The sequence below is a fragment of the Equus caballus genome, chromosome 27, assembly GCF_041296265.1.
Source record: "Equus caballus isolate H_3958 breed thoroughbred chromosome 27, TB-T2T, whole genome shotgun sequence".
Lineage (NCBI taxonomy): Eukaryota > Metazoa > Chordata > Mammalia > Perissodactyla > Equidae > Equus > Equus caballus.
Window position 1 is genome coordinate 46,308,233 of NC_091710.1, and position 14,152 is coordinate 46,322,384.

General features: G+C 36.4%; 1 protein-coding gene across 1 annotated transcript in view; it reads right to left on the reverse strand.

Moving 5' to 3' along the window:
• The window catches only part of TENM3 (teneurin transmembrane protein 3), a 2,419,468-nt gene that overhangs the window by 1,759,388 nt on the left and 645,928 nt on the right, over nt 1-14,152 (reverse strand). The gene's annotated exons all lie outside the window — the stretch shown is intronic.

The window sequence follows — 14,152 nt, forward strand, 5'->3', positions numbered from 1 at the left end:
TGAAACAACCCTAAAGCCTGCTTTACTTTGGGGTTTCCTGGTAAGTATGAGATAAATCCCCTATTGCTTGAGTCAGTTGGAGTCAGAGTTTCTGCAACCTGCAGCCAAAAGCTGCAGGAGTTCAAAATGATTCAGAATTCCTTGGACTTTTAATCCAAACATGAGATAGGCTACCGTGATATTTTGCATCCATCATAAGCTAAATAACAGTGTGATTAGCATAGTTTAAAATGTACACAATGAAACTTGAAAGAAAGATACCAGAAATTTTTTCAAGGATGATGATCTTAGCTGCCACTGATAACTATACTATAAAGAATGGGTAGCCCGGCTCTTGATCTCTATGGAAATATAGATCTGGCTGTTTTCATCTTATAATGAGATAATTGAGTTCTAGTTTTCATTTACGTACTTTAGGAATGCAAAAAAGGAATTAAATTTATCCATAAGACTATGCAAATATACACTAATAGGCCCCACTGCATGCTTTTCACGGAGCCAGTCTAATTTAGACATCCTTCAAGGGTATTATTCTTTCTGAGAATCCATCCTTCAATTCCTCTTCCTACTAACTTAACATTACATTCAAATTTAATATTATGATATACAAATAGTTGAAACCCTGTCACCGTGACAGCATTTGGAACACTTGCCATCCAAATGACAATGGTGTGCTCTGGACTTGAACCAAGTCTATTTGAGAGCGTTCCTGAAATCAAAGGGTGATTAAACAAATAATGATCAACTGAGTCAGCCTTTCTTCTCTGGAACTTATTCTCTTCTCATTTATTAAGGGTATTTTTTTCTCCACCACCAAAGCACGGCTGCATAACAAATTACTCAGAAAGAGACAGCTCAATATATGCCTTTACACAAAAGATCAGAAAAACTGCATTACTTGGTCCTCCTGAACACATTGCTTGAAAAATCCCTAAATAAATGCTGTGGTTTATGAGTGTGACCTCTTCCAGACGGGGTGGGAAGCTCACTCTATTGTCTTTACGTCCTCAATCTTCTCTCCACTTAGAGTTCTGGCAGTCAGTAATGAAGGAGGAAGGTCAGCTTTACAGTAACTCTGCACTTGCTGATCTTTAACATTTTCAAGAATGACAGATTCGCTTCCCATTTGCTGTGCCTGTGGAGACTACTTTAAAAGAACCCTGAAGATTTATGCAGTTCCACAAACAACATAGCATAACTTTAAAAAACAAATGACACCTGTCTAGTGGTTCGCGATGTCAGATGATTAATGTCACACTTTTTTGCAAACAAGGGACTGATTCATCCTTTTCCATCTTCCGAAGGGCTCTTGGGCAAAGGCAGGGTGGAACTTTCATCTGTTCTGTGTCTTATAAGTAAGCATGCTTATAATGATGCTATCGAATGTACATTGGGACCTGTCCACTGGGCATTAACCTTAAGCTCTACAGAGTGACCGAATACAAATGCCAAAGAACAGAACTATGAGCAAGGGACAGAATGCACTTCAGAGACGCCGTGGCGTAGGCTGCTATGACTACTTGACGAAGCTTCCATTTGTACCTTTTCCAGCCACTAAATAATTACTCTAAGTTAACTTAAATATAAATCAATCAATAGCCATACATAATTTTTACTGCTGTACTTGACCTTGCCTAACTCTAAGAAAATAAACCCTCCCAACAAAGGGGAAAATGTGACAGAGTATATCCTAAACACATAGTTGATCTTAATAGTTCAGATGCTCGTTCTCTGTTTTACTTTCAAGTTATCCTTGCATACATTACATTAAAATGCTGACTTTTATTCAAAGAAGGAATTTAATGAATAATGAAACAATGTACTTTAATCAAAGAGGTATGTCAAGTATTTTTGCTTTTTAAGTATTTGAAAATCAAATGGTCTGTAATTTTTAAAATAATCCAACTTGTCTTATTAGGGTAGTATTCCTTCGATAAGTATACTTAGTAAATACAAACACAGGCTCTAGAGCCCCTGTCTGGTTTGAGTACCAAGCTTGCCAATTTCTGGCAGGAAACACCTAGAAAAGTTATTTAACAATTATGCCATTCCCCTCTTCATTTACAAAACAAAAATGACAATATGATGTAACAAAGTATTTTTGAAGATTAGAATTTAAAAAATTCTCCTATAACAATGCTTGGCACAGACTAGGACCAAATGAATATAAACCATTAATTAGTACGATTACTCTTCCAAAATGTAGTAATCTCAAACATTTAAAATATGAGGATTTTAAGGGAATATATCAAGAGATGAGATTTAGAAGCTTGCCTTTAGAAAACATTGAAAGGTCATCAAGATTACTTGTTGGAGGGAGGAAATTAAATTAAATTTTCACAGGAAACATTAAACTTCCTAGGGAAAACCCAACTTGATGACTTATCAGTTGAAATGCCTACACATTAAATAAAAAGAAACAAATATAAAAAGACCCTGTGGTACATGAGTTCAGATAATCATCCATTTAACAATATTTGTTGTATACCTACTATGTGTGAGACCAGGATGAGCAAAATGGATACACTCCCTGCCCTCACGGTGAATCTATTCTACCGAGGGAAGCAGGGGATCAACAATTACAGAGACCTATAATGATGAAATTAACCGCTGTACGAATGAAGTAACCGCTGTACTGTGAGAGAAGGTTACACAGGCTTTCAAGGGGAGGTTAGTCTTTATAGGATTATCAGGAAAAGTCTATCTGAAAACTCAGGTTTTAAGAAGGAAAATAAGCTAGTTTTATAAACAGGTAAGGAGAGAGTTAGGGATTCATATTTACTGTTTAGCAGGTCCTATATAAATATTAAGGATTCAGTAGTAGCCTTACAGATAAAGGTCCTAGTCTCTTAGAGCTTAGAACCTAGACATGGAGTGGAGGAAAAGAGATACTCAACTTTAAATAAATGCTATTGTATATGTAATAGAAAGACATTGAGAGAGATTTAATTAGCGAGGAAACATAACTAGATGAATGTTTTTAAAAGTTGGATGACACCTTTGTTTTATTAATAGATAATGGGGTGTAGTTGGCAGAGACTTGTAGTGGAGGAATGAATTAGGAAGCCACTGCCATAGGTCAATTAAGAGATGAGGCAGGCTTGGACACAGACAGTGGCAGTGCGATGAGAAGAGACTACAGATTAAACAAACCTTGAACATGGAGTCGAGAAACAATGATGGACTCGTTATGGGGGTGGAGGAAAGGAAGGCTTCAATACTACGACACCAAAATTTCCAGTTTGAGAAACTGTGCAGATGATGTCACTTAACTGAGAAAGGGGTGGGAATCAAAACAGGTTAAGTTTGAAATGCCTGTGAGACATCCAAGCAGAGCTAGCAAGTGGACAAGTTAAAAATCTTAGACTCAGTGTAGAATTTCTTAGCTTTTTTTCCCCAGAAGTATTTAAAACCATTGGAATGACTGAGGTTATCTAGGGCCAGAATAGAGATAGAGAATGACAGATGGATTATAACAAGAATAAATTTAGTGATAGTAAGGGTCAAAGTGGACTCTTCTCTCATCTGGAACATGATATTTACAGAATTCTTCAATTGGAAATATAAATCTTTAACAGAAAGGGCATCACTAATGTAAAAGTCTCTTGTGCTGATGATCTTTATGCAATAAGTTTTGTTTTGCTTTTTTCCAGAAACATAAAGAAAAATGTTGGGTTATATGTTGGCCGTTCATACCTTTATTAGAGCTGCGGTTTAAAAGTTCCAACTGTGTGGGAGCACAGTTAAATCAGAACCAAATTCAACACTGAACATTTTAAAAAAGCAAGATAGAGTTAATTTTCCATTTTTGATCACTGGCATATGGCATATATGGTGATAATGTAATATTAGCATTTCTTAATACCTAGTTCTTTATTTTAGAAAAAAATCCACACTGTATATCCATATATCTTTTTGATTACAAAAAGAGGAATAAAATAGAAAGTATAAACATAATGATAAAATGTTTCTGGGCATTCAAAAGTTTTGAAGGAAGTATCCCGAAAGCTTCTGAAATATTGCATGGCATAAAATTGCTTGATACGCTTATTTTGAAAACATTAGCATAATGGAACACAATCAATAGAATCTAATAATTACAGCAAAACCACATAATTCCCATAAGTAAACATGTGCTGTACATGTTACACAAATTACAATCCTGTAAAATGCTTAATTGCATTCTATGTAAGGCAATTCATCTGAAAGTAAGACTATCTCTTTTTACTCTTGAGAGCATTTCAGAATTTATCTAACAGCAGTAGCAATAAAGACTCAAATCTCCAAATTCATACAAAACCAAAGACTGGCACAAGGTATACATAATGTATGGTTACCTCCCAATTCATTTATAATCAAATAGCTTCTAAGGAGAAGAATTAAATAATAGCAAGGAAGAGAGGTTTCAAAATGTGAATTCCATGCTACTCAGCCATAAAAGAAGACAAAACCGTCCCGTTTGCAACAACATGGATAGACCTTGAGCATACTATGTTAAGCAAAATAATCCAGCCAGAGAAAGACAAACACTGCCTGACTTCAATCCTATATGGAAGATAAAAAAACACATGGACAAAGAGAACAGATTAGTGGTTACCAGAGGGAAGGGGGTGTGTGTAGGGGGGAAAGAGTGAAGGGGCACACACATATGGTGATGGATAAAACTTAGACTATTGGTGGTGAGCACAATGCAGTCTATACAGAAACTGATAAACAATAATGTACACCTGAAATTACACAATGTTATAAACCACAATGACCTCAATAGAATTTTTTAAAAAATGTGAATGTCAGTAAAAAATACTAATAAGGAACATGAAAATTACCATTGGCTTGCATTTTTAATGCCTTTAATATGTGTTTATGTAAACACTTGTTAAACTAAAATGACTTTTCCATTTCTATAAAAAATTTTCAAGTTAATCAATGAATATATGAGATCTTATTTGGTATCAAGTAATTCCACACCAATTTACATTTACCTACTCCAAGTCATTAGCTTGTCAGACTTCATCCGATCTCGCCCCTATATATTATACCTGCAGAAACTAGAGGAGGAGCCGAATATTATTACCAAAAGAACCTATCCCTTTTTCCCCTTTTCTCCATCTCTACCCAAAAACACTTTTAAATAAAATTATGCTGTCATGATTAGATTGAATCTCAACTAAAATGATTAAAGTTTTATCTTGTGAATAGACTCAACAGGGAATTATATTTTTCTCCTGTCTCCATTAATGTCTATTTTATCAGTACCTTAAAAGTTAATAAGATGTTTGGTGACTAGCAATCTCTCCATAGGTTTATTCTTCTAAGCACAGTAAAACTTAATTTAATCACAGCTTCAAAATATCATACAATAAAACTAATTTAATTACACTTAGCAATGGCCACTAGACTCATTAAAATGTTAATGGAGCTTATAATTATTAAATTGCTTAATGATTGCTAATAAGAATAAGTGACAAAATAAAATTTAAGTACAAAACAAAAATGCCCTCAGGTAATTTTTCTCAGCTCCAATCCCATTTGACATTGTTACGTTAATATCCCAAGAAACATGGCAGATTTGAGACTTGCGATAAAGGACATAATATTGAACAGTATTCAAAACAAATGTATTTATGTCTAGTAAGGCCAATCAATGGCTTCAAATAAAATTCTTCAAATTATCTCAATACACTAATGAATTGTTAATTAGAAACACTGAAATATTATTAACAGAAATGAAATTCTGATGCTTGATACAGTCCTTTGCTCAGTAAATTGTATATACACATAAGCATATCTTTATAGCAATAAAATGAGTTTCAATAGATTCGCAATTCTATATCAAATTGTCTTTTTTTTCTTTATTGTTAGTGAGGAAGATTGGCCCTGAGCTAACATGTGTTGCCAATCTTCCTTCCTTTGCCTGAAGAAGACTGTCCTTGAGCTAACATCTGTACCAATCTTCCTCCAGTTTACATGTGGGACACTGCCACAGCACAGCTTGATGAGCAGGAGCATGCCTGGGATCTGAATCTGTGAACCCCAGGCTGCCAAAACAGAGCACGAGAACTTAACCACTATGCCACTGGGCTGGCCCTCGTTTTTATCTTTTAACTGTGTTGTTTGCTGCAATAAATTCCTCAAATAAATAATATTTGTGTTTAGATATTTACATGAATTAAAATTAATTTTGAGATAATTAGGTGTATTTAGAGCTATGATAAAAACTTGATTCAGAGGTCACTCCTTTAGAGGAAAACCACTATTAAATAGTGAAAAAAAGATTTATATATATTCTTTTGAAAAGGTTATTAGCTAGCTGGTGTTCACTTGTGTATCAGGTCTTTTGGTGAATGAAGAAAGATGAACAAAACTCGGGCATGTCATTCCCCCTGAAAGACTCACAAAATGAAGTCATGCTTCCATGTCATAGTTTGGGGAATAACACTGAAAGATCTTCTGGTCCCAAAATCTATCTCCCAAAACTTTGTGATAGCCTTGGAAACGTATAAAGTAGAACAGATTTTTTTCAATTTAATGAGCCTTAGAAACCATTCATTTCGTTTAATTTTTTTATGTTACAGTTGCAAACCTGAAATGGTAAATGACTGTTCTAGCAACAATTCAGTCTAAACTGCTCAGACTCGTTCGTATCTCAGGGCTGTTGCATTTACTGCTCTTTCCACTTCTAGTAATACTTCTCCCACACATTTTCCCCAAATATCCTCCACCATTCAGATGGCAGTTCAAATGGCGCCTCTCAGAGAAGCCTTCTCGAACTATTCTACATGAAGCAGCCAACTATCGTCACACCCCAGCCAATCCGGTACATGACTCAATTATATTTTATTCATAGCACTTAAAACCTTAAATTGCTTTACATATTTGCATACAAATCTAATATGTGTTCCCTTCCGTTAGGATGTTAGATCCCAGGAGGTGAAGACGTTTTCTAACTTGTCAGATGCTGCAGCAAGTAAGCCCAAGGAGTGCTTAGTGCTTAGTACACAATACATATCTGTGACTTTTGTCTGTTGAAAATGTAGGTGAGAGTGAGGAAGCACAGTACACAATTTCTTTATATCATAATCCTGTGCAGTTGTAGCTACCTTTGAAAAGCGAATTGTAGGACTTTCTATGGAGGGTTGAAGCTTGTATCCACTCTAAAACTTGCCTTGTTAGTTTCAACTCATTTGCCCAGACCTGATGTCTTTACCTATTCTAATTGTCTTTGTTTTCTCCCACGTAAAATGTTTTTAATAACAACCACATAAAATTGTGAGATACTTAAAAATTATATGAGATACTTAAAAACCGTACTTAGGCACTTACAAAACAGTGTCAAAGCATATTAAGTAATCTATGAATAATAGGCATTACAACTATTATTAATAAAGAGATTAGCTGTATCTTTCAGCCACCTCTCCATTTATAGAAATGATGAAGTGGAAGCATATTATCACTTAGTATAAACAAAATACGTGTTTAAGTCACTATTTTATAAGCACGCAGATACTTTCACAAAATTGGGAGAGGACAAAAACCTGTAAATGAATCTGGAGCTAGCGTTGATAAAATAAATCTACTTGCTCCCACAATAGGCAGAGGAAATGGAGATGCAAGTTCCTAATGTTTTCCATTATTGAGCCCCATGTTTGCCCTACAAGGAGCACCTTTGGGAATATGGGTAGTTAAACCTCCATGGACCATTAACTGCTGGCCTCCTGTCTGACACTGCCAGCAAGCATACTATTTGTAATCCTTCATATCATGAATTATACACACAGTTCCTATGAACAGGAATGATGTTTTCAACAGCTCATTTCATTGGGTCACTGATCAACCATCATGTGAGAGTTTTAGATATTGCCCTGCTTGAATTTGGAGCCAAAGAATAATGAGATGTGAACTCCAGTGCTGGCCACCTATCATTCCCTTAGGCTTTTAGATGACATATAACATACGGTTATTACTAGCTTAATGAAATATACCTAATTCAGAAAGTAAAGTCAATATGAAAAATAAAAATTACCTTTTACATACGATTTCTTTTCTTCATCAAAACATGGTTAATAAATACTTTTGAACTTAGCTAATAAAAATTACTGCAACAATGTCAATGTGTCCCTCTGTCCCCCTTCTCAGGAACTGAAGCTCAGAGTGTGAGATAGTTGAGACCCAAATCTATGATCACTTATAGGATACATTTCAATCTCAACATATTATCATTTCAAAGAAATGCATCTCTCTGGGGTGGAGATGGGATGGGGGAACAAGATGTCAGCAGAGAACTAAAGAAATGAGCTAAAGAGTACGTGAGAAGCCCACAGAAACCCACTGAAGTATTAACCCTGGCAATACTCATTAAATATAAGAGCACAATATGTGTGTCTATGGATCAATTAAAGCACCTACTGTGTGCTTGCCATGTGCATCAACAACCATATATGTCCCAGTAAGAAAAATCTGAGGCTGGGTTGAGTCTCAGCATTCAAACCCAAACCAAAGGTGGGGGAGGGAGACGGGCCCCCAATCTGTGTCTGTGGTGCTCTTTCAGCTGCTTCCTTTTTATGATTGATTTTACTGAAGTAAACTACTTTCTCAATAGCCTCTTCACTCTCTTCTGTAAGTAAAGCTTTCTGGAAAAGCAAAAATTAAAGCCATTAGCAAAAAGAGCAAATGCGTGATAGATCTGAAGGACATATGAAGTTCATATTTGTGTTTCGTGTTGTCAAATGCCAGTAAAATGCTTAAAGCAATAAAAGAAACCAAAAGCAATATGGGTCCTACCTTTGTGCTGGTGTCGGAGTTTCATTCTAATTTAAAGAGGAAAAGAAAACAGACCTCTTGGGAGTACCAAGCGTTTGCCTTACCTGATTATATTTAAGAAAAGAATCACAGATAATTTTCAAAGTTAGAAACAGAAATTTGACATACAGGAGGAAAGTTGTATTTCAGAAAAGAGAAATGCATATGGAGCCATAAAAAGAGACTAATTTAAACTTAAATCTTTGCAAATAAAAAATAATTATTAACATGAACGGATTATTACGATGATTTTAAAATGTTCCTGTAACTCAAGATGAAAGAAGAGCGTTTGAAGACCCAATAAATACATGAAGAGCGATCTCCCAGCTAAGGGTACATATGTAACTGCCCCACACATCACCTTGTCAGAGCCTGCATAATACAAGAATTCTCTCTGCTATCAACATTTAAATGCAAACCAATCTCATTTAGCAAATAAAGACACATACTCCTAGAAGGGAAAACATCGTGAATAATTTGAATAGGATCTTTACTTGGAAACCACTCTCATTGTATTATCAGAAAAACGACTTTAATTTGTTTCCAGCTGTGAGTTGGTGCAGCATTCTGTAATGGAATCAAAGGAAAGAAGCATTCCCTTTTTCCTCTATATTTCTACAGTGTCAGAGCACAGCTGATGAATCACGTACCCGTCCACAGTTGCTTACAGCAGGGGAGCAGCAGCATCCTTGGTTAAAAGGTATTTTGTAGCAGCATTGGGAACAGCTGCAACCACTCTGCAAATGACAACTATCAGAGAAGCAGTGCACATGTATATGAAGTTAAGATCTGTTTACATCAGCCACAAGCAGAAGAGCGATGCGAATACAGCCAATCCGCCTCTGCACTATTGGAAGAAACCCGAAGGAGAAGAGAAGACCTTTTAATGAGACGCCATGGTGTTTCCACTACTCAAGGCCAGATGAGGCCGATTGCTCTTATTCCCAGAATCCCTGTTATCTCCTACTGCTGACTGCACATTCTGTGTGTGCTTGGCTGACAGGAGAAAATGACAGGTTGAAAATCCATGCCTAGTGCTAGAAATGAGAAATGCCTCATCTTCTTAAACCCAAACGGAGGGGAGAAAATAATCAACCCCTCCAGTTTTCATTTTCTCCGGAGAAAGGAGCAGAGACATCGAGCAAGTTCTTTCGTATGATAGCAACATACAAATGGAAGACCTGGACAAGATATCCCAGCTTCTGCCTGATATTTGATGCATGTCTGCAATGAGAAGCAATCCCCTGTAGACCTCAGGTAATTATGACTGAGAGGAGAAAGGTGAAAAGGGAGAGACCCCAAGGTATTCATAACTTCTTTTGCAGATGATTTGGGAACCAGAAGTCAATCATTTAAATTAAAAAATCCTAGAAAGGGCTGGTAAAACAGATGGAGTCGTATCATTCATATGACAGGAAGTAGTCATGGTAGGGTGAGATTTCAAGAGTCAAGAAGCCCATGTGGCAATGCTTTGGAGTAGTCCCTCAGAAAGGAGGAACATGCTCACCAGATCACTGATGAGAAACAGGGCTGAATTTAGGAAGGTTGGCTCATTAAATTGGCAACACATAACAGCAACGCAATTCAAAGAGAATAAGACACCTTGGTCTTCTGAAGTTACCCACCTCTCAACCTCTGTACTCAGAGACAGAACTGCCCAGGAAATTCTCAGAAGGTTGGTAGGAATGGAAATCCCAAAGAATTACCTTCTGACAAACGTGGCAAAAAAGCCACGACCCAATGTAATGGTCAGGTTTTCTGTGGATTGCATCTATTCACATACATTTCTTTCTCTTGCCACAGATCTTACCGAAGCAATTTAACTCACATACTCACTATGAAATTAAAGGACCCAAATGCTGACCCGTTTAAAGAGCCGAAACCTTAATATACAAATTTTGAAGGCTCCTACCACCAAACCAAAGCCTGAAAAGTACAATATGCTCAAATGCCCTGATGAGAAAATTGAAGTCTCTTATCATCACAAAAACTACTTGAATGTTTGAAGAAAGTTTACTGCAATAACAAAAGCACATGCCATCCCCATGCCATACTCTTCATTTTATAAAGGCATCTGTATCTTACTCAGGTATAAGTAGTCTTGTTAATAGAAGAAACATAGAGGGAGCCAGAGGATGAAATATCTATGGCTTAACGAGGGGAAGCAAAAAGCAAATGACTGATTTTTGGTAACTCACACTGAGCACCTGAATTCTCAGAGAGAAAGCTAACCAAATTCTGTGAACAGTATACAAGAAATTGGGGAGCACAACAGCTTGTTTTTTTTTCCTGCCTGCCCAAATCTATTCAGAATGCAACTGTTATCTTTGCAGGTGAAACACATTAGCTAACAAAGGTGTTAGTTTCCCTTAACGTACTCGGAATAATTCACAAGGGAACAGCGCTCTCCAGCGGCAGTTCTCAAACCGCATCATTGTCCCTGCACTCCAGCAGTGTGCATCTGCTAAGAGATTTCCTGAATGCAGGCTTATTCTGCTGCCCAGAAGTTATCAGCCTGGTAAAGACATTAGGAGTCACGATTCTAAAGGCAAAAGTTAAGGAACAATTTTCTTGGCGCACCTCCAGCAGTTTGTTCCATTAAAATGGAATTTGAAAGAGGATTTTTAAAAAGGCTTCTGCAGTGCTCATGCCTGAACAACTGTCCAGTAATGAGGGCTGAATCATGCCATCCTTCTTGGCCCCAAACATTCTAGCTAGAGAATGAAGATGATTTTCCTTATGTAAAAGTGGACATTTTAATAAAGTTAGTAAATTCCTTGTATCTGGCATTATTTCTAGTAGCTTTTTGGGCAAGAAGGCATAATAGATGATTTAGTTTCATGAGAAGGAAGAAAACACAGAGTTAGTGTCCAACTCCAACTGATCAGAACTAAGAAGAGATGTGATCGTTACTTACAAGTGACTTTAAAGAGAAGGTTTCTGTTAGAAGGGGCAGTTAGATTGTAGAATGCGTCTTCTCAAGGTGAAAAGGATGCGGTAACGGGTTTCAAAGTAGCTTTACCTGGCATCAGTAAAACATATGAGAAAAGTTCCCAAGGAGCCTGTTTCAGCTAAATTCTGCTTTTCCTGCTCATCTCAGGAAGCTTTCCTCCAATGGCATGAGGTTTTCTTAACTTACTGAGAATAGTTTTATTACTTGTATATTTCCAAAAGAACTTGGTGAAAAATTCTCCCTCTGTTGTTTATTCAATAGATAGAACAGATAGATTCTGATATCTGTGAAGAGATGTGGTATCTACTTGGGTAAACTGAGCTATGTATCATCAGATACCTTGTAGGAAATAGGAACCAGTGTTTAAATTACATCGTGATTATTTTTAAACCAAGAAACTGGCTGGTGTAAGGATCTCTGCAGGCTTGGCTGCCACATTATTAACTTGGCTTCCCTTTCATAGGAGATGAGTTGAAAATCTTTGACTCTAATCTGATTGTGAATTTTTTATTTTTGCTTGATAAGAAAAAAATGACATTACTTATGCCATTAGCAAATCACTCTATGATATTTCTGCAACAGTCAAGACAATATATGTGAATGGTCCTAGAATCTCTTCATATGTGGGGGGTATCATTTGCTAAGTGAGATCAGCCCAAAAATTATTTTGAGGACTTAAAAGTAACTTATAATACTTTATATCTTTTACCCACGCACAAACTTAATAACAGCTGTATAAGCACTCTTTACTTTCTTGAGAAAGTCTTCTGAAATGCTTTCAATGACTAATATACAAAAGTTAGTATCTTTATAAAACTTAAGGGAAAGTAACTATTATACAGTCACTAATTTTCCTACCTGAAGGTTAGCAATGATTTCTCAGGAGGGTGCAAATGAGAACTTTCACCCATCTTCCCTGAAAAATGGGAAATAAAGAATAGGATTCAAGCCCCTATTCTCTTCCAACTCTCCAGGGGCTTAGGCATCCTGTGATCATTGAGACCACCTGCCTGCTGGACCTGTTAGACACCTGGCAGGGGACTTCAGGTAAAGAGAAAGGGCTCAGTCTCTCATTCTCTCTCTCTAACTCTCTCTGCCTAACTACCTTCTCCCACAAGTGAGGAAATTCCTCTTTTTCTTTGTCACATTGAAGGGACCAAGTTTCCCAAGCACATGATAGCCTTGAAATATAATTTGTTAGATGGCAAAGACCACTTCTGTGTGAGAAGAGCAGTCAGAATGTGTCAATGTGAGACGTTTGAAATCTATTGAGTGGCATTCAAACATACAGAAATTTGAAATAATTTACATATGGAATTTGGGTTGCCATGAAAGAAGCTCCAATCAGGTATCAAGTAAGACATTGTTTCAGGTTTTTGTGGGGTTTTTTGAATATACATATAAAAGAGGACGGAGACCATTTGGATAGACAAGACACAATGGGGAAAGAGAAGATGGGTAAATGAGGGAAAGCCCAATAAATGACAGGGGGAAATAGATCCACAGATTGGCCACTTTATGCCACCAATGCTATATAGTTTTAATAGGCATAGGAGAGCATCTAATTAATGTGCTTTTCTGAGTAAATTTTTATTTCTATTTTTCTCCATGCCTTCTTTCTTGTAGTAACATTCATGTCTTGAAAAGATCAATATTCACTCCACCTACTTCAAGCAATGCATCTAAACCTGCACAAATCATCTCCTTAGTTGTACTGAGCATCAGAAGGAAAATTCTCTCTTCTAAACTGAAATTGGAAACTAATATGTTTCATACCTACTGTAAGTCAAGGACTCTTTTTCTGTAGTATTTTCTTTTGAACGTTGTTTTCCTGTTTCAAATTTCCCAGAACTTGAGAAATAAAGTAATCTAGAGAACTATCTTTAAAATTCAAACTAGGTGTGAAATCTTAAACATGTATATATATATATATATACATGTATATATATATATATATATGTATGTATATAATTAGGACTACCAGGAAATTTTCTGCCAAAATGAACAGGTAAAATCTCTATATGGTATTCAAGATTACAGTCTGAACTGAGTATTCTTATTATGGAATTCTAGGATAGTAAATGTTCACAGTTTAGAGAAGATTTGTAAGTTGCATAAAGTAGCTAAAAAGCATTTTTCCAGTGAAATAGTTCTCTGATAAAGAACGTATAGATTTCATCTTTCTATTTCTAAACATGCTAAAAATTAAGATGAAATCTTAACGTTGACATTGAAAAAAATACCCCACTAAGCAGCCATAGGAATTACCGGCCTGATGACTCAAAGGATCACATTTTATGAAGGTTTGTGTTACTGTGGTTCCAAGGACTACACCAGGCTGCATTTATCCCTTACTCCACTAAATGTGTATTATGTGCCTGTCATTCCCTCCACATGTCA